The sequence below is a fragment of the Periplaneta americana genome, chromosome 3 (assembly GCF_040183065.1).
Source record: "Periplaneta americana isolate PAMFEO1 chromosome 3, P.americana_PAMFEO1_priV1, whole genome shotgun sequence".
NCBI lineage: Eukaryota > Metazoa > Arthropoda > Insecta > Blattodea > Blattidae > Periplaneta > Periplaneta americana.
This window is the reverse complement of record NC_091119.1, coordinates 151,441,521-151,468,805: the sequence shown is the minus strand read 5'-3', so window position 1 is coordinate 151,468,805 and position 27,285 is coordinate 151,441,521. Positions and strand designations below refer to the sequence as shown.

Below are 27,285 nucleotides of genomic sequence, written 5' to 3'. Positions count from 1 at the left end.
TGTTGCTAATTTTGTTAAAGGTATGTAAAATAATCTCACACCATACCAAGCCAAGTCGTGTATAGTCATGTCATGCCGTTAGTAAACGCGTGCGTTATTCCTACAGGCTTAGATAGATGCTGTGCCACGAATTACTAATCGCTATAGACCTATTGTGTAATATTCTTATTAGTTTTAAACACGGATTTTTGTAAATGTGGAAACAACATTGTAACAATTGAGAGACTCGGGCGTAAAACATGGTATCTGACATTTTGTTAAAAAATGAGATAAGTAACGTATAATATGGTATCTTATATTCTAAGTCTAATGCAGAAGTTAGTTTTCCAACATCTCAACAGATGGCAGAAGTATACAGATTTTTATTTTCCTGCTAACTATACAAACTGTTGCATGTATAAATGTTTACCTGCCTAATACCTTCAAAACACTAAAACGTCAATTATCATGTTTTACTCCCGAACCTCTAAATTGTTGTATAGACATACTTGTTTTGTGTTAATTTTTTTCGTATAGTTACATACATCTACTCAAGCAATATAATTTATGAAGTGGACTGTCTTATTATCTTATTTGTATGCACAGGATCTTATATCATTAATGTGTTCAACTATGAAAGGCAGTTCAAGTAAATCAATTAAATAAGGAATATAAATTGATAACACGTTAAAGACAGAATCGTTATGGAACATGTCAAACGTATAAACGAGACAATGCGTAACTTTCATGACACCGATTTTTAACTATATGATATTCTTAATAGATGCGGAGAGGCCCATACCTTAATCGAGACCGCATCTGTATCTTAAAACGTCCCCTGTATCACTTGTAGCGTGAAAGTGCCCACACTGTCTGTTGATGAATTCATTCGTGTGTTTTATAAATAGTGTAAGGATAGAATATATCTGAGGCGCTTACAGAATACAAGTACATGTTAAAATTATAGCCGTACAAAATAATGTATAGTGTATCTTGTCTCTTGAGAAATAGACAAAAAGAATCTAAAGAAAATAAGTAAACTTGAAATTAGATTCGTGTGACCCATGAATAATTAACTAGAGCATGTAAAATCTGAACAAATGCCAACTAATGAGATTCTTACGATCCATGACTGGTTGGTTACTCATATAATTATAATAAATAGAACTGGCATCCGGAAGAAACTGAATGTATCTGTCCCAAATGATAACGTTTGGATTGTAGTCCATACCAAACGCATATTGAACAGACTATTAAAATTATAAAACATGCACTTCATTATAATACAAAGAATAAAATAATCTTCGAGGGCAAACGTAAATGATTCGTGCCAGAATATGTGTTCTTTAATCGGTTATTTAATAACTCTGTATCCTCAGCTGCGCTGTAATCTAGCATCGATGGAATTGGTGAGAGCGATATGAGCCCAAGAATTCGCCGTAGAATTACCTGGCATTCGCTTTACAATTGGGGACAACCAAACCAGATAATCAGCTCGATGAACTCACGTCCAAACGAAACCTCGGAGCAGGAGTCCCGCTCGTAACTTTGAATCATGCCGGTGCCGAAATATGTTGGGAATATAAATATTTTTTGCAGGACCCTTAACTTCCCATTATTCACCTCGACTCTACGAGTGTGGCTCATAGATGTCGCTACTGTCGGGAAGCGTAGACCACTTAGTTCGTCAGAGACTATCGATGTATCTACATTACAGTCATGAATGAAAGAATGATGGTGACGCTGAATTGTTGAGTTCTCACAGGGAAACCGGACTAGCCTTAGAAAACTCTTGTGTTTCCTGGACTTGCCTGGACCACGGACTTGTCTAACACAAGTCCAGGGTGAATCGAACGGGATTTGAAACTTGGCCTCCTGGCTTATATGCTGAGCGTGATAATACTAAGCCACCGCATGACAGTTACGCCTTAAAAGTTTTACGATTAAGATGAATGTATATCCGAGGAAACTTATCAGAATTTCCATCTTAAAAGTAAACTTTAGTGGTAATGGACTTTCTCGTAATTTGGAAATTACCGTAAGTAAATGATTCCTTACGTGTTAGTTGTGATTAATCCCTGTCTAAAGTTGTCTTCCAGGTCGAGACTTGTGAAATATTAAAACTGCATGTTCGACAGATTAATATTTTTTCAAGCCATTTGCGTGTTATACTTGACATCCCTTATGTTAACTTCCGAGCGTTCTCCATAACCGCTTCAATAAAATTGTCTTCGGTGTTCTCGCAGTTACCATACTGGTCGTTGGATCCGAGGCTCGTAGATTCAAACCCGGATGAGGACGATGGATTTTAAAGGAAATATCCTCCGGGAGAAAAGAAAATCTGCGAGTCCCTTATAGGAATTCTGTACCTGATGTGATAGAGGATTCCACGCAAAATTAGTTGATCATTTTTCATCCACGTTGAATTTTGATGTTGAATTACCTGTGCAGTTAAGTGTATCTTTAAATAAGATAAATAGGCCTAATAAGTTTCTATTAGGTCTAGCAAGCAGGGATTACTGACGACAGGAATGCGAACGAAACAATTCTATAAGGAAGAGCGAGCAACAGGAAAGGTCTCGAGATAACTTGAATGATATTCAAGAGTACAGTCGGAAGAGAAACGACATCGATAGAATCAGTCTTGCATTGTGATAGTTACATTACGGTTTTAGTTGTGAATATGTGTCTTGTTCCAAATGCGTTTATTTTATTATGTAGTGATGAAGCGTTCCCCTCGCAGAGTATCGTAAACATAATGTTGCGCGTTTAATTCGCTTCGAATTTTTCTCTTGCTACGCTCATTTCCACAGGCGATGTCCCATCTTTTCATCTTCTTGGAAGAGGCAGTATTTCCATCGGCCCGCATCTCTCGCTCCCTCGGCGTGCCTACATACACACGTCAAAATAGACAGTAACCGCACCACTGTTTTTCGGTAATCGTTCCTTGCGTGAGCTATACCGGCATCCATAACTGTTGTAGATAATGTATTCTTGTTAAGAAGTAAATTGTCAACAGAATATCACGTTTTCTTTTCTTCAGTAAAATTAAGAAATTAATTGTAAATCTTTTAAGTTTATATTTTATAAAATTTTATGAATTTTGACGTTCGAAATATTATGAAAGAATTAAAATATAAAATCTTAATTTAACACAAAATTGTGATATGGAAACATTAGCTTAAATTGTTAAAGCTAATGAAGCTATGGCCTTTCGAAATGTCAATGCGATGCAAAATATGATGTGTTGGAAACGGCAATTGTTCGAATACTTTGAATATACTTAGAACTGTGAGATAAATCAACCAGAATTCAGAATTACAACAGAGCAATAAACTTCATTAAGCCCTTGAAACAACAAAGACTAAGAAAATAGAAAGCGTACAAGGTTCTTAAATGACAGGTCTCACTCATTGCAGCGAAGCTTTGGCTATTCAAAACCAAGATGAACGGCGTCGAAGAACCGCCGAAATGATATTTGTGAGGAAAGCAGCTGGTTATAGTGTTTTTGACCGTAGAAAAAAATTAGTAATAAAAAACTAACAACACTTGTAGTTGAACATCTGCAGACATAGAGATATAAATGACTGCAACATATAAGCAGGAAGGAACGCCCAGACTATCAAGCACAAGTAGACTACTTGGAAAAATACCTCGAGGATTGAGGTTTCTTGGTCGAATCTACATAAGATTGTTTGAGGTTATTACTTGGTAAACTGAAGAAGGAAATTGTGATTATGATAATAATTTATGATAAAACATGAATCTTCTGTTGAGAGACCGATCAGAATATCGGCGATATAGCGTGCGGAGTTGGTTTTCTTTACTTCTGGGGTTTGATCTCAATAACTTTTTCCGGATTTCGTATTATAATCCCAAAAATTATACCGTAGAACTCAACCATGATAGCTTCTTTTGCCTTAACCTCATCATATTAACGTTTGCAGTTTAAAACTTGGTTGAAAAGCCAAGAAGGTGCTTGGGGACATGAAGTTATAACGTCACGCTTTCATAATCTTGGCAGTAAGATGGTGTGGTCGACATCATGTTCCGACCGCCTTTTTTCACTCCCGGGAAAGACTTACTTGTTTTGACAAGAAGCTGTAAGTATTAAGAGTCCACACCTGTGGAGTAACGGTCAGCGCGTCTGGCCGCGAAACCGGGTTCGAATCCCGGTCCGGGCAAGTTACCTGGTTGAGGTTTTTTTCCGAGGTTTTCCCTCAACCCAATACGAGCAAATGCTGGGTAACTTTCGGTGCTGGACCCCGGACTCATTTCACTGCCATTATCACCTTCATTCCATTCAGACGCTAAAGAACCTAGATGTTGATACAGCGTCGTAAAATAACCCAATAAAATAAAAAAAAAGTATTAAGAACGGAAAAATTCCTCCACTAATCGATATTGAGCTCGGCATCGAATAATAAATAAATATATTAACATTTATTACTGCTTCCTATGTCTCTGATTGAGGTTCTGACTGTTATGTACATCTACACCATGTTTCAAAATGAATATCGGGGTTTTAAGACTTTGTAGTATTTATTACATTTAACGTACAATTAGGCTATATATAATACATGTAATGAAAGAGCAACTCAAACAGTTTTGTACGCGCATGCACTGTTTCCTCTGTCTGCCGTTAGAAAGCGCGTTGAACGAATGAGAGAATCTTTTACGCGTAGCCCAAAGAAATCTGTTCGGAAGGCTAGTCGTGAATTAGCAATCCAGCGACGTCTGTGTGGAGAATTTTAAGGAGACGCATATGGAAGTACGCGATTGGTTAAACAACGTTGTGCCCGACCGCTGGATGAGCCGAAAGAAGCCGAATGACAGAGCTTGTTTTGCATGGCCTCCACGTTCACCAGATCTTACGCCATGCGATTTTTACCTTTGAGGATTCATAAAGGATCGTGTGTATGTACCTCCGCCACCAGCTGACCTACCAGACTTAAGACAGAGGATTGAAGCAGGTATTGCAACAATTACTCCAGGCACACTGATCAAGGTTAGGGAAGAACTAGCTTATCGACTCGATGTGTGCCGTGTGACGAATGTTGTTCACATTGAGCACTTGTAGCAAAACTGTTTGAGTTGCTCTTTCATTTGGTGTAGGCCTATTATTTATAAGTTTACGTTAAATGTAATAAATACTAGAAAGCCTTAAAACCCCGATATTCATTTTGAAACACCCGGTATTATCAGGCAAAATATATTATATATATATCACTTGACGATGTGTGTCAGAGGAATAACATTGTTTGTATGCATCTAAAGTCAGATTAGTGTAATATATAGCTAATCGGTCATGTATGCACTGGAGGAGGAAAGGAACTGGCCAGCCTACCTCATTATTGAGAAAGGGATGATCTATTACTAGCGACAGAATTGCGTGCCACAATTTGAAACGTACCGGAACTCTGAAGGACCTGAAAATTCAGCAGCAGGCAAACATTTTAGGGTGTGGTTGACAACTTTAATATAAGGAAAGAGCCTCTAATTCGTGACTGTTTTCTTAAAAGCATTCAGGAGAAAGAAAAAAGAACATTGCATAGACTTAACGAGAAATGTTTCTATGAGCTGTATGTTGTACTGTGAATTTTGTAATTCTAATACGGTACGCTTTTAATAAATCATTTCGTTTTAAGAGCGCTTAAAGTAATTAAACTAAACAGGTTTAATTTTGAGACAGTTTATTGCACTGTATTATAATACTAAAATGTATTTTAAGTTACGCATATAACTGCACCATATGTCAGTCATAGTTTTATTAGTTGAATAACGATGGTATGGTGCCACACTAATAAGTATTATGAAGTATTATGAATGAACTTAAACTCCTGTTTTCGTTATAGCAAAATAAGAGAGTTTCACACTTTTAATATCAAGAAGCCTTTGGGAATTCCTATTAAAATAATTACGTTAGTATAATTTACATACTACATTTGATTGAGGATCTGGCTGATATGTAGGGCCTACATACATCTACTATAAGGCAGTACATCTCACGTGACGATATATCAGAGGAAGAACGATAAAATTATTGTTTGTACACATCTGAAGTGTGATTACTGATTAGTGTGTTATGTAACTAGTCAGCGATGTATGCAACGGAAGGGGAATGGTACTGGCCATCCTAGCCATTATCTCCTGGCTTAGTTGCCTCATGAGTGGTGTCTTATTGGTGTCATTTGTAATGTTCAAACTTGTCTTCGGACAGTTAACTAAACAACAACTTACATATTTGAATGATAGTATCAAAGTGTAATAAAATTTGCGACTACTATCTCTGTTTTACTTTATTTTTTTTTTGAATGAATTATTACTGAATTTACGGTTCTGTGTTTTTTGTAGTGCATGAAGAATCTCTTAACTTTTATTATTCTCATTCAGTCATTTCATTACGGTACCAACGATGCATGCATTTTGAGAATCGAATAATTTCAGTTATGATTTTTCTTCTACAGGAAATTGGGGAAATTATTATATTAACGAAACATATTTTCAAAATAACCTTAATTTTGAGACTGGTCATTTGCTCATTTCTGTTTAAATATGCGACATGCCAGCATGCTGAGCCAGAGCTGCTCTTGCCCTGGGTTCTATTCCCACTTGGTCTGATTACCTGGTTGGTTCTTTTTCCTAAGTTTTCTCAAACTGTAAGCCAAGTGTCAGGTAATTTCGTGATGAATACTTGATTTCATCTTGCCAAATACCATCTCGTTATCACCAATTTCCTTGACGCTAAGAGAGTATCACCAGTTTCCTCGACGCAAAAAGAGTAGGCCTATAGTAGTTGATGTAACATCGTTAAATAACAGACTTAAAAATAACTACCTTCGTAAATGTATGAAGAGCAGGAACATGTTCTGTGGATGAAAACACAATCTAAAATTTTACCGAAACCAGAATTATCCAAGGTCTGATTATTTATGAAATTTAGGTTTCTATTGCAGGTAATAATAATCTGGATTATTCAGGTATTTATGCCGAGAATTGGAGAAAATAAATACTCCTGACGACATGGATACTTGCAAATCCACGACATTGCTTCACAAATTGGCCAGACATGAGCGTTTTCATTAAAATTCCTGCGTGGGTTGTAGTTTTCATTTACTTTGGCTCTTTACGCAGAACCTAGAACGAGAGTTGAGAGCCGCACTGTTCTGCAATGCCGCATGCGCGAAGGTGGGTTGCACAGAAACTAGCATTTCGTTGAGAAAATTGATCGATCCGGTGAGTGATCGGGCTACACGCTGAGCTTTAATTCGAAGCGATTCTCTAGCACCCTATACCGCAATTGTTCTAGTGAACATATAGCAGCATCCTGTGTGCGCTACATGTTCAGCGCATTGTTTCGAAATACAGGAAGAGGACGCGCTACGCTCTTATCAGTTCCACATATAAAACTGCAATTCTTTAGATTTTGAAAACTGCGTAGTAAGCCGTTCTGGATTCATGGCGTGGTTTTCCCCTCTGCGTTAGTAATTATAAAATCAGGAATGTCGAATTAGTCTGCAATAATTAATACAGTGACATAATAGTACTCATGTGAAGAGTTCATAAACAACAGTACTTAGTTTTGATTCAGTGATGGTTAGTTGTTTGGCATTCCCATTTCTTTCTTTTCAGCCTGAATTTCCCGGAATTGACACTGGCCAAAAACCAGAACGAAGAACTAGTAAAGGCTGGTTCACAATAAACCGGGAAGGAAACGAGAACGCGAACGGAAATATTGTTAAAATAAATATTTAAAGTGAGCATTTACAATTAACTATTGTGAATGGTCACATTTAAATACATTTATTTTAACATTATTTCCGTTCTCGTTCTCGTTGTTTCCGTTCCCGTTTTATTGTGAACCAGCCTTAATACTAGAGACAAACTGCAGTCTCTAGTCACGATTATCATCACGAGTATCTCTGATCGCGATTACCGAAAAAGTGTGCACACATTAGATGATGCTTGGCCCCGTATGGCCAGCAGTTGAATTGCCATAGAGGAAAATGTTTCCCTCCTGGACAACAACTGAAGTTCATAATTTCCTTCCATGGTTCTTCATTATTTTTATGTTGTTTCTTGCAGTTTGTTATAGGAATTTATTTGCTAAAACTTATTTTACTATTACCATTACTATTGTTAAGCATTTGGAATAAAAACGAAATGAAGATGCTTTTGAAGAACTGAAAATTAAATCCGTGAGTGATTTCTTATATGAATACAGTGATGTGATGCCTAATGTGGGGAAAAACGTGAGAACCCCGAGAAAAATCTATTCCAGACCTGACCTGCTATGGAATGATAACGAAATGGAGAAATGGTGACTAAAATCTGATTTTTGTCCTCTAGGCCGTGCCTCAGCGCGATTATCTACTTCTGGAAATAGGATTAAGCTTCTATTCACGATCGGAAGTGTACACACTACAAGCGTGATCGCGATTAGGTCGATATTCTGTATTATCAGGTAGGTTTCCCTTTCTCTAATGGTGGAGCAGATACATAGGTACGAAACGCTGAAACGCTTGACGTTTCTTTATCATTCACACGGCAAAGAAAAAGCCTAACACTATCGTTTTGTAAAAGCTTACACGTCTTTACTGAAAGGAGTATCTATCTCTTTACAATATGCACGTACAACTCTTGACATTAGGTCCCAAGAAAACTTAGTCTAGTTTAAGGTAATTCATGGTAACACTCAAATTAAAAGTCAGTTTATCACACAACTAGTTCAATGAAGATTTTACACAATTGCTTAAATACGAGTAAAGCAACTCAAGAACCTGAAAGTTTGTGTACAAGTTTATGTTCCTTGAAATAAAGGATTAAATGTATTGACACAGTTGAGTGCTGGTTTTAGAAAAAGAAGGTAAACTCTCTCAATGAAGAAGTATATTTAGTTGTTGAAGTTTGAAAGAGCATAGCTGTCGGACTCCCCATCGATGAAGCAAACGTCATATTTAGCGACCCCCACAAATTGTGTGGTATCAACTATTGAAGGTTAAATACGATTTAATTTGTTTCGTAAGAGATGATGTCTTCATGTTGTAACTTTTTGCATTATTCTGAACTGTTAAAATTCGGGGGAAATTTCACATTATTTTTCTGTAAAATGGTGACAAAATTTCCCCGAAGTATGAAAATTTCTCTCTACTTACGGTCACCGCTTTCATTTATGTCCCTTAACCCTCTTAATGCCACGAGGCTGATCTATCGGCCCGTTGATATTATTTATATATTGCCACCTATCGATCCTTCGGCTGCGTTTTTATATTTACGTGCTCTTAATCCCTGTTTCAATCACGCCATGTCAAAAGTCATACCAACCTATGAAGGGAAGTTTCTTTTTCCGGCAGAGGTCAATATTTAGCACCATGGATCAACTCTAGATTTTATATATATTTTTTCCAGTCCGTAAATATTATAATTACGTATGTAACAAGTGTGAAAAGAGTGTGTTTTTTCTAATTTATGTATTTGCCAAATTACTTCATGAAACACTATAACAATTTGTAATAACGTTCACAAATGAGTGCCCTGTAATGTGTATACGAGTATTTTGAAGACTCAGGTTTACATGTGCAGAATAATTACAAATTTGAAATTTAAATTGTCAAAAATGTTAAAATCTGAAACAAGACTTTTGTAAGCAACTGTGAAGTGAAAAATATAAAAAGTGTGTACAGTAGTGGCAAAAAAAACTGGACCGACGGAATAATCAAAGTCCCGAAATGAGCCACTGCGCATGCCATGCCCGTATTCACAAGATAGCGAATAATCTATTGAAATTGCTGACGTAGCCCATTTCGAAAGCCATTAGAAAATAAGGTAGTAAAATTCATGTTCTGGGAATAATAACTTAATTAAGTAGTAAAATATCGCTGCAATCGAAAAGTATTGAGAATAAATTTGAATAAGGAACAAAAAAATGTTTTCTTTCCAGGCAGGATTCGAACCACGAAAGTCTTAGTTACCAGTCTGTCGTGCTCAGGAGTGAACAAGGCTGTGAAATCAGCTACAAGGATCGGTCCGGTTTTTTTTGTCACTACTGTAGAAAGTTCTTCCTACGGACATATTTTTTAATAAGAAAAAAAAATTCATAGCTTTGCCATCAGAATTGTGGTGAGTGGAATTAAAAAAAAAACCTTCGTTTTTAGCAAATTGTTCATGTTATTACTAGCACATGGCATGTAAATAGGACTGACACTAAAATAATTAAAACCCATCATTGCTTGCAACCCTAACGCGTCGGTACAGGATTGTGGCTTCCTCAAAATTGAGTCATCTGATTGCACTAACTTACAGTTGATTAATGGATTATGGGATTGACGTTGGGACAATACCACGGCAATTAGGTCACTGGTGTGGGCTCAATGTGTTGCCTCCAAATTTCTACAAGAGGCCGAAAAATTTTGCCCTGAGCCCCCTTTCAGGGACAGTGTTTTCTTATGTGCCATGTGCCAGATTCACTTTCCTCCCGGGGCAAAGCCTCAATAGAATGAACGATTGGGCTATAGCCAACAAAATGAAAATAAATTCTCTAAAGAGCAAAGCCATCAGCTTTACAAGGAAAATAAATAAAATAATCGCATCGTATACGTTAGGGGGTGAAACCATTCCGGAAGTTAACAAATGTAAATACCTCGGAATAACATTTAGCTGCGATCTCGGCTGGGGAGAACACGTTACAACACAGCGGGAAAAGCATGGAGAGCGTTACACTTTGTGATGAGGGTACTAAGAAAAGGCTCTGATAAATCCAAAGAGATTGCATATAAATCACTAGTACGTCCAGTAATGGAATATGGTGCTGCATGTTGGGATCCTTACAGACTAGAACATATTAAGACACTGGAAAAGATTCAAAAACGGGCTCTCAAGTGTTGTCGGAAAAATTCACCATTAAAATGGGACACATTCACGGACAGGAGAACGCGAATTCGATTATGCGCACTGTTCAAAACATACAGAGGTGAGCCTGCCTTTAGAGAAATAAAAAATAGGTTGCAGCCGCCAAATTACTCCTCAAGGAACGACCACTCTTATAAATTGAGGGAAAGAAGACAGAGGACGGACACTGGAAAGTTTTCTTTTCTCAATCGTACTATCAGGGACTGGAATGCTTTATCTGCAGACTTACTAAAGACTTTACCAACAACTAAAAATGTGTTTAAAAATAGGCTTCAGGATTTTACTAATAGACGATAATTATACACAGTATTTAAAGGGTGTAATTGATATTTTGTTATTGAAGTGTTCTATCAGTGAAGAATTATGTTGTGTCAGTGAAGTGTGTTGAGTAAGTGAAACGTGTTCCTGTCAGTGAAACTTTATAGGTTATAGTGGCAGTGCAAAGTATTTGAACAGTGAAATGTTTTTGAAGTGTTAGTGAAATCAGGATAGAATCAGTAAAATGTGTCGTAGTTCCAGTGCAGTGAGTGAGTTGACAGCGAAATGAGTGTAGTGTTGAAAGGTACTTGTGCAGATATGAACATATCATACTCGTGAGTTTTAGTTCGAACATAGGTTTAAGGTACAAATCAGATTTACTTTAAATGTTATTTTAACTGATCGTGCTTCATTTAATTTAGGATGTTCCCTGTTATTATTATTATTATTATTATTATTATTATTATTATTATTATTATTATTGTTATTGTTATTGTTATTATTGTTATTGTTAGTATTAATTATTAGTATTATTATTAATTGTGTTTATTATTGTCTTTATTGAGTGTAATTAGTTACCACTGCCACCGGGTATATACCCATTGCAGTGTGAATAAATACATACATACAATAGCGATGCACATCGGTCTAGGTTAAAAATTTAGTAACCGTGGGTTACAAAACCATAGTTAATTTGTAATTTCGATGCACCATATATAATCATCGGTTACTTACTTAAACACTGTTAGCTGCTGACACTTCCTTTAACCAGAGTAAAGTCTGTGATGGAATGGACCCAGCACTGCTACCTTTCAAGATCTATTGTTCTAACTCTCAATGAAGAACCCTATACCTGGCCGGAACTCGAACCCGGATCGCCTGTGTGACAGGCTGAAGCCCTGAGCACTCAGCCAAAATCTGTGATGGTACACTGTTTCTATAAAGTGACAAAAGGGAAACAACACCTCTGCGATAAAACTACTGCTCCTACTCCGTTCTACATCGAAACGAAAGTACGGTACGGAATGGTATATTTTCGTGTTGCATTTATTTTTTACCTTTCGGTGCTGTTATGTTTCAGGGCTATATTTCTTTATTTTTCGGTGTTGTTACGTTAAAATCTTACAAAATGGAAAACAAAAAAGCGGGTATGATTATATCGTAACGTGAGTTTGAAGTATTGATAGAATAAATTATTAAGATACAAATATGTAATAAGGGGGGAATGGAATATCCATTAAGGAAAAGGATAAAGCATAGACCATCGAGAGATTAATTAATATGATTGTGTGCACAGTCGAGGGTTTCAGTTGTACCAGGGAAGTGTGCAATATTCTAAAATCCATTCATAACTTCTCTTTGTTCAGTCTGCGACTTAGAAAGAGAAAATATATTCGCAGATCTTGAGCGAAGCAATGCTATTATTATATTGCTTACATCTGAATGCTTCGTACTGCAGTTGTTCTATGCATCTGTGTAGTATCTCTCTCTTAAAATACTGAAATTATTAGTTGCGTAGAATCGTAATATTGTGAGCAGCTGGTTCATAAAAGAAACGGGATCGTTTGTGGAATATTCAAAGTGATCCATCTGTTGCAGCAGAATGACACATTAGATTTCAAGAAATAAAATGTCATTACATTTTTTGCTACCTAATTTCTCGTATCTCTTTCTATAGTCGTGACGCTGTTATTCCCGGCGTGACTCCTCCTCTTTGCTTACGTCTTAGGAAGTCAAGGCTCTATAATGTCTAATTAGGTAGTATCGTTCGCCATTTTTGTTCTTTCGTTGCCGAGTTACCAGACGAGGGATCTATTTGCCACACCGTTTAACATTATCATGTCGTAGCTCCTATGATAATGAATCAAACGCACTGTAATTCAGCAAATAATTGAGCGGCAAATAATGCCCTCTTGTGCTTTCTGCGAACGTCAACGAAAGAGCCAAAATGGCGGGCGATTATATTAAGTATTTATCCAGCCTTAGGAAATGCATAACATCTTCATCAGCGAATCAGAAGACGCACACGTTTAAATGTAGCCTACCTGCAACGTGATTGGCTGCCGGAAATTAGAGCGACGGGACTATAGTAGGCCTAACAGAATTGCATTTTCACCAAAATCCCGATTCAAGTAAGTGAAATAGAATAATACGTCTTCGAAATAATCAAGTATGAATCTGGCTGCTTTATTTTACTGTTAATAATCACTGGCTATCTCCTTTAAACGTTCGAATATGGCCTGTTAGAGATTATCGTGGTTAGCCTCCTAAGTCCTAACAGAGATCGATGACAGTACGAAATGTTTAATGAGGACTTAGGTGGCAGTTTTAACCTATGGCTAGAATAACCGACGTTGATGCACTTGGCCATAAGGATTTTATCGCTCTTTAAAATCTACGCACTCGGCCGAATTTGAACCGCGAACCTTGAATCCATTGCTAGCATGGCATCCTCATTACTGCCGAGAACAACACTAGCCTGTCATAATTATGTAAGTAATGAACGATATTTTCGAAGTGGCTTTTGGACCTGTACTGGATGTAAGCGAGATTTGTTATTTTTTCACCTCGCGTTGTAGTAACTCGTGTTGAAAAAAATCCGTTCCACTCACAGGCCATGAAGCTTACTAAAGGCAGTTACAGTTCCCTGCTTATTTGACCGTGTCAGTGAGTGAAGGTGAGCGCTTAGCTTCAAACTCAAGCTGTACTGAAATGATGTCAGGGAAACTGCATGTCCTAGAAAATTGTCTGCAACGAATCCTACTCAGATACGTCGAAATTTGAACTCTGGTCTTTAACAAATGAAATCAATGTATTTATCATTTGAATATAAATTCTAATACTGAAAAATTATAAATTTTATATGGCCAAGATATTGATTTTGAAAAAAAACACAATTTTATTGCAATCATGTACTTCGCATAGGCTACCAGTTGTTTTTAGTGCACAGAATTCGTCTTCTTCACACATAGCTCTGCAGAAGTAAACAGTGAGTAGTTACGGTCTTGTAGCAAGGGTATTATAAATCTCTCAATAGTATATTACGATATAAGGTTGGGAAGCGCTTTTTACAAAATGGAGGAAAAGTTTGAAAAACGAGCAGAACGAATTTTTCAATTTCCGAGATTTTGTAATGCACTTCACAAACTTCATCGCCGTTATCACCGTCAGTCATCGCCATTGTCATTCCCACAGCCATCTCCATTGTCACCACCACAACCATTACTATCACCACACGACCATCATCAACACAACTATCACCATTTCCCATGGCACGACAGCTCATGGAGGGTCAAGGCTGACCAGCCGGATGCTGGCCTTACGCTTACATGCCTCAACAGAGGTGAACGATCATCCATCGTGTTACCAGCATGATGATCCCTTCAGCCGTTTTAGATGGCTTTTACGCTGGTTGAGATTTCATGAGAAATGTCTTCTCCCATGATGACTCGATCCAGCGCTCATTCTGTATTTCTATCCTTAGACCACGCAGCTGCAATCACCACTCTCCCCACAATTATATACTAACGTCACTATAATTATATATATATATATATATATACATATACACACACACACACATACAGAGTGTTTCCGGGCTAGTGTTACAAACTTTCAGGGATGATGGGGAAGGGCACATGTATCAATTTGAGATAAGGAACCCTGGTCCGGAAACGACTGAGTCGAAAGTTACTAGCAAAAATAGTTGTGTGGAAATGAAATAATTTTATTCCTCTGTACACCTTATTTATGTGTGTTTATCTGTACATCTTACACATACTGTATTCATCTGACGTTGTTTACGTTGTCTACTTACAGTATTCCATTCAGTGCGCTCTCTGAGGGGTGGGGACAGGAAACTACATTAAAGCAATGCAAATGGCATAATGTGTAACGGATATGGTCGGTCCTGATATGCACGTCTGTAGACAGCAGTGTATGTGTACAAGTTGCAGTGTCCAGTCGATCAGTCATAGTGAAATGGAGGAGTACACGAAGCGGAATATGCAGACCTGATTTTCGAATACGGATGAGCCAATGGGAACAGTAGACAAGCTCACAGATTGTATCGGGGCTAGTACCCACGTAGGAGACATCCGACCCATACCATCTTTCCACGACTGTTCCAAAGGTTAAGGGAAGGAGGGCACGTGGTGCGAAATTACAATTTCATTTCCATACAACTATTTTTGCTTATAACTTCCGACTCGGTCATTTCCGGACCAGGGTTCCTTATCTCAAATTGATACATGTGCCCCTCGCCATCATCCCTGAAAGTTTGTAACACCACCTCGGAAATGCCCTATATATCACCACCGTCATCATCACCGCTAACATTACCTCAATTATCTATTAGAACTACAACCTCTACTATGAACGATGATCATTATCATTATAATTATCACCACCAACACAATTATCTATTAACAACAGAATTGTCATCATCTTGCAAGCATATTGCTACCTGGCCTGTTATGTCCTTTGGAAATAACGAATCATCATTTCACAATTAGCATGATTCTGCAGTCATTTGCTACAATGATGCAAATACAAGATAAGTGATACAGGCCTACACAGAAGAAGAACATAATACCTGTGTTATATAAATGAATTTACGAAATGCGAGTGTAATAACTAATAAGCACTTCTATGTTACGTGGTAGATAGGTGCCAGTTAGACGTTAGAGAGGTGAGATAACGGTTTGAACCTTGTTCCTGGCTGACGATATCCTTGAAGGAGAGCCCCACATATCGCAGCGTGACACATGGCTCACGTCATCTCGTTAATCACGTGCATATTTCTGAGAGGAGCTATGTAGTACCAAACGCGTTATACCCAGTGATGCAGTTTTCCTTTTGCTCGTGACGTAATCGTAAGTCACTGTCAGTATGTGGTGACGCGATTTCGCTTGTCAGTGCTACAATCCTTTTGGGTCAATTATTTTAGACAAATGGGCGTCGGCAGGGAAACAAGAGGGAGTTCCGTTAACTGCGAGTACATTTTAGTGACAATTTTTCCACTGTATGTTGCAGATATAAAAGTGTAGTCGTTTGCTTATCAAAGTGCTTCTCTGAAATACTTTATCATTATACGAAGTACGAAGAGGAAGTAGTGTGATACTCCAAACCACGATTGGGACATTTTCACTGAAATAAACATATCCAGTATTTCCTATACCGACATAACGTCAGTCTGTACAGCAGTTTCTTCTAAAGATTCAAATTGTAGACGAACTTTGCTCATATCCACGCTTCAGCACGCCATCTAATCTCTCGCTGCACATTATCCCCCTGGTAGAGGGGGGGAGAAGGCCTGATGGCCTTATCTCTACCAGGTTAAATAAATAAATAATTAAATAAGTAAAGAAATAAGTAAATAAAATAAATAAATAAACATTATCCAATCCGTGCTGGTGTATCTCCATTGCAGCCTTGTTAATCTTTGCAACGAGCTCTTCCCTGCTTGCTATCTCAGTTTGGTACACTTTCTCCTTCATGCAGCCCCAGAGAAAGACGTCCAATGGTGTTAGGTCTGTAACTAGTTCCGCCTCATTCCAGCGTAGGTTCCGTGTAAATATTTGGGCAGGCATTCTTGGTGATACAGTGATTGGCCCATTTATCATTGAGGACAGAATTAGAGGTGAAGATTACCTGAATTTCGTAGAAGGTGTGGTTACGCCGATGTTGGATGATATGCCTTTACAGTCACGATGACATCTATGGTATCAACTAGACGGTGCTCCAGCACATTTCAGACTTCCAGTACGCCAATGGTTAGATCACCATTTTCCAGGTAGATGGATTGGAAGGGTGGTCCCGTTGCCTGGCCAGCCCGGTCCCCAGATCTAACACCATTGGACTTCTTTCTCTGGGGCTGCATGAAGGAGATAGTTTATCAAACGGAGATACCACACAGGGAAGGGCTCGTTGCAAAGATTAACACGGCTGCAATGGGGATACACCAGCACGGATTGGATAATGTGCAGCGAGAGTTCATACGGCATGCTGAAGCGTGTGTTCGTGCTAGAGGGGGACATTTTGAGCATCTGCTGTAGACAACTGACAGTTAGCCTATCTTCTCTCAAGCAGACAGGTCCATTAGGTGTGGAATCAGATGGGGATAGATACGGTACGTGATACTCGTGTAACTCGGAAACTGGGATGAATATTAAACAAGTGTATTAGGATTTTTGTTGCAAATAAGGTTCTGAATCATCTAAAGGATTGATCTGACCTTTTGATACACCCTTTATGTATAATATATTATATTCTTGTTATAAACCATCAGCCCTCTATTCTCTCAGTGTATTTTAATCTATGTTAAACATTTCTAATATAGACTTTTATCATACATTTGTAGGTATGTATGTAAAAATAGAGGCCTATAAATGTGTAGGTGCAATTAAAGAAATTAGCCTATTTCTCTCTCTTTCTCTGAAAGAATAATATGTATCTACCAGTCAAACATTTGTAATGGACATTTGTGATCGTTTGTAAATATTTGAACATCAGTTGAAATATCCTGCTCAGTCATGCTCAATAATCGACTGATTACCCCCGCTTGCCATTAGATCAGAGGTTCTCCGGTTCATTGCCAGCCGACAATGATTGATTTTTAAGGCCGATATAAGTATTAGCATGATTTTCTTCGGAAAGGCAGTACAGTCAAGAAGTTCGTGTCATATATTTACGTCATGCCTAGAGTCGTGTCCCTGAATCGGCTAGAGCGCCGGTTTTCTTTGCCAGAGACTCTGGTAGAAATTCTGACATGATATAAGTAAGGGTTTTGCCGTTTGTGGCGAGATACTTCCCTTTCCTCTGTCAATATTCCGTTCTTTTTCCTACTATAATTGTTAATTCATTATTATAATAATTATTATGTTCAGCGTTTTGGCTCTGTATTCATCTTGAGGTGATCAAAACAACTGAGGTGAGAAGCAGTTCCTACTCGTTGGAGTAGTTACAAACTAGCTAAATATGCTTCTGTGTCCAAGGAAGGCAATAAAAAATGCTGCCAACACAAAAAGTCGAAATGTCACTGCGGCTCTGACGAAACTCCGTTACGTTTTGGTATTACAAGTAAAAGTAATGTAAAAAGTAACCAAAACACATCCTTCAGGGTGAGATTTGCTGTATTTGTTAGACAGGTGAAACTTAAACGTATATATGACGATATTGACACCATTCATGACGTTGGTGACATGTTGATTAATAGTACTTGATAATAAATTATACTAAATGGGGGAGGTGATTTCTTAAAACACTTCAGATAAAAGTAATGCATTGCAGTATCTAAAGAATGAAGCTGATCTTAATCGGACGATATTACCTATGATTTCATCGTTTTAGTTTTCTGAAACCGATAACATACTTCTATCAAACTTATTGATATGATCATCAGAAGTAATCTGTAGGCCAAACATCAATAAAATTATTTTTGGTTAGGAAATCGAACTTCACCCTTAGAAGGTCTTAAGTCGCTCCTCTTTTTGTTTTTATATTGCCTATCATGGAGAAAACTTTCTGCTTTACCATGAGGCAGGTCCACACCTGTGGAGTGACGGTTAGCGCATCTAGCCGCGAAACCAGGTGGCCCGGGTTCGATTCCCGGTCGGGGCAAGTTACTTGGTTGAAGTTTTTTCCGGGGTTTTCCCTCAACCCAATATGAGCAAATGCTGGGTAACTTTCGGTGTTGGACCCGGGGCCCATTTCACTCGGCATTATCACCTTCATCTCATTCAGACGCTAAATAACCTAAGATGTTGATAAAGCGTCGTAAAATAACTTACTAAAATAAAAAAAATCCATGCGGCAGCAATAGTTTAGCTAACTTGCTTATGTTTGAAAAACATTATTTTTCGAAATTTGTTCTAGAAAAAAAAAGTAAAATGTGCATGAAAAGTAAAAAGTCGCTACGTTTCCAATACTTTTAAGTTTTGGACGCTCCTTCTCACCATGGTTCAAATTCCACTACAGTTGGCAGCACTGGCTATAAGATGAAGTGAAAGGTCACATGAAGGCTCCAAGACAGAATTTATACGAATATGGGTTATGGAAATACACTATAATAAAATAAAACGCCATGTACACCAATGAAAATAAGCGAGGCTATTGAAACAAGTGCTGTCATCCAGCGGTGAAAGAGGGAATAAAAAATTCGAAGACAGAAGGGCTTTAATTTCCTGCTTGCTTGCAGTTCACGAACTTCGTCTTTGATTATAGGTAGCCATACATCTGGGAGGTTGAGACTAAGCTGGTTGATAAGACCTGAACGATAAAATGTGTGTGTGCAACTTCTTTTAATTTTCTGTGAATGGGAGAAGTTTCGATTTATGAGATAGGCCTACAGGTATTTTTCCAATTTCTACAACCGGCCTCGAAACTGTGTCGAGCAATTCTGGATTTATCCATGAGGCACTGTTTTATTGGCCTGCTATTCTTTCGTATGTACAACCGACCACGTTCACACTAGAGGTGGGGTATGACAGTATTTTATCGTCACAGCTCTGAACTGTGACAGCTCCGGAAAAAAAAATTTGTGTTCGGAAGATTCTTGGCGATTGCGAATGTTGTAATGCCCTGGCATTCACTAAAGATGAAGAGTGGGACGATAGTAAATTAGATCCCAGATATGTTGTCCCTTCAAGTTAATCTTCTGACTTGCTGTTGTCTGAACTCTGTAGCTGTCTTATGCGTTCATCAGTCGCCATGGCTATGAATCACGTATCACTCGGAGATGGTGATTTCTCGGAGCTGTGATTTTGGAACTATAGTCACAGTCGGAACCAGTGACAAACCTATCAGAGCGACAAAATCACAGGTCTTCAAATCACACCCCATCACTAGTTCACAAGGGATGTTGTAAATGCAGTCATAGTGCCCATGAGATTTCGATTTCAGTTAGACAGAATTTGGAGAAGTATGTTGCTTGATTGTCCGATTTAAAAGCAGTTCTAAAATTGTATTTTTTTTAGAAATGCTTTTGAAATTTTCGCACGTGTCCTTGACATAAACAATTATGATGATAGTCGTGGGTTCAGGGGAGAAGCGGTGCTTGTTATTGTGTGTTCCATTTATGTCTTTGCCAATTAAGTTGTTGGAATATCCGTCGGATATAAGGGTATTCTTGAGGGATTACATTTCATCAAGTTATATTTTTTATTAACGCTGACGGTAGTTGCTTGTTAGTGGATATGATTCCTCTTTTGACGTGTGTGGAGTGGTTACAGTCGAATTGCGATTTCCTTTCTCATCACTAGCAATGGATAAAGTACAATCTACGCCTCTTCTAAACAATTCATCATTGCTTTCTCTCATTTAGATCTTCATCCTTGTGTAACGTTAATCCACTTACTGTTGTACAGAAGGGGCATTTATCATGGTAAATTTATTGACAATATCTTCTCATTATTCTTAATGGGGAACATTTGGGTAATTTGTGAAAGTCAAAGTAGTGCCTCATATTCTCTGGCATATTTAGCGCAGTTCAGCAGATGTAGCATGTTCAGACGTAATGTAAAATTATGATTATTCATTTCTTGAATTTTTTAAACTATCAGAGTCGATTCGAATTTGAAAAAAATATATGGTGGTAATGGGTGATATTGTAATTAGAAATTACGGTAGAACATGAAAGTATTGAACATAATACATGGCTTCATAGCCGCATTGCCATGTAGGCCTACTTATTGCATTGCAATAAGTGACGAAAACAGAAATTCAATCCCTTAAAATAGATGTGGTAAGACGCTCTCTTGTACTTCAACTTCTAGTCTGCTGTCAAAAAATCTGAAAGTTAGAGTTTATAAGACAGCTATATTACCGGTTGTTCTGTATGGTTGTGAAACTTGGACTCTCACTTTGAGAGAGAAACAGAGATTAAGGGTGTTTGAGAATAAGGTTCTTAGGAAAATATTTAGGGCTAAGAGGGATGAAGTTACAGGAGAATGGAGAAAGTTACACAACGCAGAACTGCACGCATTGTATTCTTCACCTGACATAATTAGAAACATTAAATCCAGACGTTTGAGATGGACAGGGCATGTAGCACGTATGGGCGAATCCAAAAATGCATATGCAGTGTTAGTTGGGAGGCCGGAGGGAAAAAGACCTTTGGGGAGGAAGAGACGTAGATGGGAGGATAATATTAAAATGGATTTGAGGGAGGTGGGATATGTTGATAGAGATTGGATTAATCTTGCACAGGATAGGGACGATGGCGGGCTTATGTGAGGGCGGCAATGAACCTCCGGGTTCCTTAAAAGTAATTTGTAAGTAAGAACAATAAATGAATATTTCGACCATTTTTATATGCTACATTATATTTATAGTTAAAATGCACATTTTGGCTATATTTTGGGGATAAACTGTATGTTTTGATAAAATTGTTAGTTGCAGTGTTTCTGTATTTTTTATATTACTTTGAAATTACTATACTTCTAAGAGACTGCTTGGCATAAATGTATTTAGTGTATATTATATATTCAAGAGAACAATGCATTAGCGGCAATTTCAACCCTTGCTGTCTAGAATAACACTGAAGACAGGTAGCCGCACCCCTTCTAAGGAAATATAATCGAAGTCCAGGTAGGGTGGAGCAGTACCTACTGTGTAAATAGTAACACTAGTCTGCTTCCAAGCTCACAATATACATTGTGATGCTGCAAAATATTGATTTCGAGATTTTCGCGGAAATAAACGTTTTCGGCATCCATGATGCCGGAAAAAAATTATATTGAGTATGCAGTCTGTCTGTAAAAAAAACTAATTTTGTTCATATTCAATATTTACGAGTCAATTTATCCGGGAATATTGTACATGAAATACAATAATCTTTAGTAAAAGTTACCAGGTCATTATTTTAAATCAAAAACACAAAATGGCGATCACTCGATGTTTGTCCTAATGATTTTAAAGTTTGTTTCTTGCATCAAATAAAGACATAAATGAAATGATCTGCCCAGTGTGTGAGAAGGAGGAATTAGTAATTATTATATGCGAATTTTTCTTTGTCCTGCGCGTCCCAAAGACGTGCCAGATAATCGCTAAACTTAGGTAGTGAGGAGTTTCCCATTGTTGTAGTTATGGCCAGGATTTATATGGACAAACAAAGTCTAAACTACGCATAGTAAAAGGAAAAAAATGTGCATAGACATACAAAATCCAATTTTTTTGTAGGACTTACTATCTTTCTGAAAAAAACTAAATGTGAATGATAGGTGGGTATTTAGGCCTATTTTTTATTTGACATAAAGGTTCAATATGTAGGGTTTTGGGTATCTTAACAAAAGGGAAAGGCTGCCGAAGAGAATATTAAATTTAAAATTGAAAGGAAAGCGACCAATGGGAAGACCACAAGAAAGCTGGATAGATCAAATTCAGAAGAACTTACAAGAATGGGTATACAAATAGGATGAAATAAACAGAAAAAAATAGCTTGGGAAGACAGAGACGAATGGAAGCGTATTTGGAATCGACCTTCCGAAAGGAGGACACGATAAGAGGATGATGATGATGATGATGATGAAATTTTATTTCTTTGTTTACCTTAATTTTTCTGGTTGTAAAACACAACTCATTTCTAGGTTATCTGTTGTCATACTTGTTACCTACAAGGTTCGAATGCTGAAAATGATCATTCATCATTTGTACAGATTGAGTTTGTAAAATCCAGGTGCAATCAAACCACACTTTCTAGGCACATTATCTTCTTCACTTTGAGCGCTGTGCTGTAATCAGGACTTTTGATAGCACCATATCTAGTTGTATCTTGGCAGCCTCACCAGTGCGCCCTTGTGCCTGGGAAGTATGTTTTGTTAAGGATTCTACTACTCGGTAATTTTGCAGGAGACATCACGAACGAACGCACTCACACAAACCGCACATACAATACTGTACTTCAATACAACGCACTTGACACTCGGACTGCTGGCGCGCCAACTGAGAATAAGTGAAACAGATCAACGGTGGATAAGGGGATGATAGTAGGTAGACATGTAGAGATGTTTGGGAATGCTTCTTGTTGTGCCATAGTGTAATGGAAGAAAAGCAGGGGGTGGGTGTTTTGATTTTTCCACACCTACCCTTCATATGCAAGGAATATCCAGTCATCGAGTACAGTTAAACAAAATATTGTGGGCTGACAACCAAACAATGTAGAGTCTTACTTTCCTTCACAAAATGCAAATTTGGAAGTTTATGCAGTAAAATCTTCAATATGTACTACAATAAATGCACACTAGATTATTAAATGCAGAAACGCCTGACATATGCAAAAATATGCACGATTAACTTTACATATTCTTCATCACGGACGTTCTAAACATGTTTAAAGATGTTTTTGCATGACTTTCAACCAGTGAGCTCTACACCTATACCCATACTATAGAGCTCACTGCTGTCAACTGACCAGTGAGAGAGAGTATGCATTTGCATATGAATCCTGGCCTACGGTGTAAACAAAAATCTATTACGCGTGAGAGAACTGAAGTAGGTACCTGAACTGTTGTAGCGTTCGTCCAGTAGCGCAAGAAATCAGCATACTGCTTCTAACCAACTAGAAGATTTTGGCAGGAGTTAAAGGATGATGTTGACGATGTTGTGTATGAAATCGTATAGATTTACATAGCTAAACGAGAATGGACCAGATAGAAGACTTGACTTCTGTGGGTGTTACGTGATTCGGAATGAAACTGATAGACCTACTAACTTCTACAGAAACATTTTGTGGACTGATGAGCTATATTTTAAGTTGAATGATAGAGTTAACAAACATTTGTGTGCATTGTGCTTCAGATAATTCGTAGACTGTAATTTTATTGAGGAGTAATTGATTGTTGCTGGTGTTACAGTTTGGTCAGCTATATGCAATGCTAGAGCTATAAGTCTTTTTTTTTTTCTGATGGGATTGTAACTGCAAAGTGATTCGTATGTTGAGCTATGAAAGATGTGAAATTACACAAGAATTAACCAACTGTCTCATGTTTCAAGCGGCCACAAACGACCATATTTGGTAACTAGATAGTGCAGCAACACACTATGTATTAAATATGCGTTTATTTTTAATGAATCTTTGAAGAATGGATAGGAAATTGTGGTACAATCGAGTGACCGTTAAGATTTAAGTACATGAGGGTAAGCCACCAAAGGAGGACCAGAAAGGTAGAACTTAAATTGAGATTCAATCCGGCATCGGAGCTAGAATCAGGTGTGGCTTAGTGAATAAAGTATCAGCAAGTAGAGCTGAAAACCCGGGTTCGAGTCCCGGTGCCGGAGAGAATTTTTCTCCATTCTATTCATTCTTCACCATTGGTGTTTTTGTTTTATATTTCACAAATCATCGTTATAGGTTGCATTATATCTGCTGTACAGTTTTTAAAATGTGTGTACATCACGATGATGAAACCTGTCCTCGACGTTTCGGAATTGATTGGGCCTACTGATTTAGCTTCTAAGTAAATGATAGGCACTAAATATGCTGTAACATTTAAATCGCGAAGTGCATATTTTAAAATATATTATCGTTAAGCACTTTTATGTTTGTAATTTATGCAAAAAAAATGAACATTTTATGCGAGCAAGTTCGAATTTAAACGGATAAAAAAAGAACATTTGTCCAGGTAATGAGAATTGATTTTATTTGATTTTAATTCTAGTTATTTAAACAACAGTTATAACGTTACTACAACGAGTAGTAGATATAAAACAGGGACATGGAAAAACTTGTGCTTCTCTTGCGGTGACATTAGTCCGTTTTATACGGCTGAGGGTCGAAAAGATGGTTAGTTTCGAATGCCGAACACTTGAGAACTAAGTATTTCTTCTGAACGGTTTAAGCTTAATTGATATCCACTTCAATTTATGCTATAAAATGTATACAGAGTATCGATACAAATAATTAATCAGTAAGATTATGAATTGACATAGTTCCATTCTTCTCCAGTAGAAGTATCTACAGTCGCTATGCCGATATCTGTAAAGGAGTGCCCTAATAAAGAATTTTGTACTTATTCGTCTTTATTCATGTGGAAAGGAATCCTGTATATGAAGTAAAGCTCCCACTTGGGTTCATGGGTCTGTGTTTCATCATCCCATGAAAATTGTTACTTAGGATTTTTCCACTTAAAATTCCTTCGCTCTCGGCGGGGATCGAACCCCACGTATAGTGTCATAAGGCCACCGAGAACGACAGGTATAGAAAAGAACAGAGTTAACTCATTTGGAAATGTGACAGGCTACAAATTTCAAGAGAGCAGGTCGGTATCGGACGATATTTTGCTCTTACTTCTAGCTGTAACTTCATCGAACTTCCTGTCAAATGGCTACCGAAGTTCTCTCTCTCTCTCTCTCTCTCTCTCTCTCTCTCTCTCTCTCTCTCTCTCTCTCTCTCTCTCTCTCTCCTGGGAGTAAAGCGGCCGGAACGTTTCGGTTATTTTAGTGTCGAGATTACGAAGTTTGTGTCCCACTGCACTCAGGAACCTTCATGGCCTGTACGAGAGACGTTTTTTTTTACGTAGAAATTATAAAATTAAATGCCATTTTTTCTTCCTTAAGCTATCATTCATTTTGTTCTTACACTGTTCAGTGTAGAGGCACTGAGCATTCTAAACGTTTACCGTGGAAATTGAAATATGTATGAGAAATTGAAGTTCGTAGTACAGACATATCTTACGTTTTTTTAATTCTTTTTTTGTTGATATTATTCACGGTTTTGTTTAACATGTTGTGAAACAAATTAATTTTTCGATAGGCTTTAGTGTAACCATTTTGACATTTACAATCACGTTAGCATTGGAATGGTCTCGCGCCACTCGCAGAATTACGAAGTAATAATTTACTAGTGAATATGTCGTGACTTACACCAATCAGCAAAAGTGTGTTACACTGAAGTGTTTATATTAGCAAATAACTTGTACTTTATATTGATTTTGTTACAAGCGAAATGAGGATGCTATTTTTTAGTTTTATTGCTGTTTTGTGAAATATTTTCATAAAATAACTTAAATGTGCGAGTAATTAGCAATAATGAAAGTGATATTGCAATTAGAAAATTGCGTGTTTTTAGAAGAAATAAACTTTTTAATTTGACATGTATTGAACGTATGAGCGTTAAGGTCAGTAGCAGTCAAAGGAATTTGCAGGACATGGAATACAACAGGTGAAACAATTCTACAATAGAAACAAAGCACTGCCAACTATATACCGTGTGACACAGAAGTCAGTTGACAAATGGGAAACATTACTGTAAATGGGAATACAATTGTATACAGTATGTTCACTACCGCAAATGTTCAAAATGTGCTACATTTACTTGAAGACGGCGATTTCTACCTCTGTGTAACGTCACAGTTTTCGGTGTGGGAGCAAAATGTGCTCCATTTACTTGAAGACTGTGATTTATACCTCTGTGTAACGTCACAGTTTTCGGTGAGGGAGAAGGTAGCACAACGCTATATTGCCTTTTAGTACTCTGGCGTCGACGACCTAGATACGCCACTTGAAATTCAAGTCACTCACCAGCAGAGATATAAGCCTAAGATTCCATCGACTCCAAAAAACCTAGTAGGTATACAGTATCGTTAAATACAACTAAAAATAAATAAAACGCTACCTGTGCATTAATTTGATGATTGAATATGGTATGCTTAAAGTAAACAATGAGTTTTAGTCCAAACATGTGATTAACCAGTGTTTTAATCATTAGTATACACTCTGCAGGAATTCTAGCTGAATAAGTAATGGAGGTACGGGTGAGAGGAGTAATTTTTTGTCCAGAATTTTTCCGTCTCCAATCTCAGTATAAAGTATTTTAACAAATTCCATTTAAACACTTTCGCCACAGTTTAAGCTACTGGGAGCGTCTCGCTTAGGAAGATTGCAATTCCGCTGGCCCACATGATGTGAGTTAAGGCTTTATAACTTACCTGTGGGTCTTGTAGGAAGGATTTCTGCTGTAGCGTACAATAACTCGGATTTATACTTAAATATAAATTATTCAGGGTAGTGCACGAACAGACTTGACGCATTTCAAAAGTATGCTAAGAGTGCATGTATCATAATATGCTGCTTACCATTTAAAGTGCTTGTCCACTGCAGTAGACCCCTCAGTGAATTTAATTTTTAACGGGTTTGTTTTTGAAG

The 27,285-nt window shown here is 37.6% G+C and overlaps 2 protein-coding genes across 2 annotated transcripts in view; one reads left to right on the top strand and one right to left on the bottom strand.

The window, feature by feature from the left end:
• Window positions 1–27,285, top strand: part of LOC138696649 (reticulon-1-like) — a 261,158-nt gene that overhangs the window by 90,990 nt on the left and 142,883 nt on the right. The window lies entirely within an intron of this gene.
• lace (serine palmitoyltransferase long chain base subunit) overlaps window positions 1–27,285 on the bottom strand; it is a 151,630-nt gene that overhangs the window by 124,045 nt on the left and 300 nt on the right. The window lies entirely within an intron of this gene.